Here is a 519-nt window from a genome sequence, read left to right on the forward strand (position 1 = left end):
GGCCTGCCGGCTGGAGGTCTCCCAGTGCTGGGCTGCCTGGCCTGGATGCTGGCAATTTTGCGAAAGTTAAATTTTGTGCATTTGCTAAGATAAAACCACAGCAGCAACCATTCAAGAGGTCACCCGCCTCTGGTCCGCCCACCTCCACCGCGTCCTTAAACCCTGGAACCGCCGCGGGTGGCAGGCATTCCGAACGAGTAGGGGCGCGGCATGGAGCAGAGGGGGTGCGTGTGGGTCGCCGGCCCGGTGTCTGGGTGCAGGAGGCGCCTTCTCCTTGGAGGCACTTCCGGCCTGAGCAGCAGCCGCCGCGGTGCGGGCCACGGTGCAGGAGGCCGAGAGCAATCGAGGCACGTTACCCGCGCGTGGCTATCCCTGGAGGGGCCGGAGGGGCGGGGAGCTGGGCAGGGTGGGACCCCACCTGGGACACACCCCGTCTCACGGGGAGGCGCTGTCGGGGGCCGCCGGCTCCCCGCCCCCCGCGGGCCGCCCCGCGCTCCGCCCACCGCCCACCTGCCCCGC

Source organism: Onychomys torridus, chromosome 2 (genome assembly GCF_903995425.1).
Source record: "Onychomys torridus chromosome 2, mOncTor1.1, whole genome shotgun sequence".
NCBI lineage: Eukaryota > Metazoa > Chordata > Mammalia > Rodentia > Cricetidae > Onychomys > Onychomys torridus.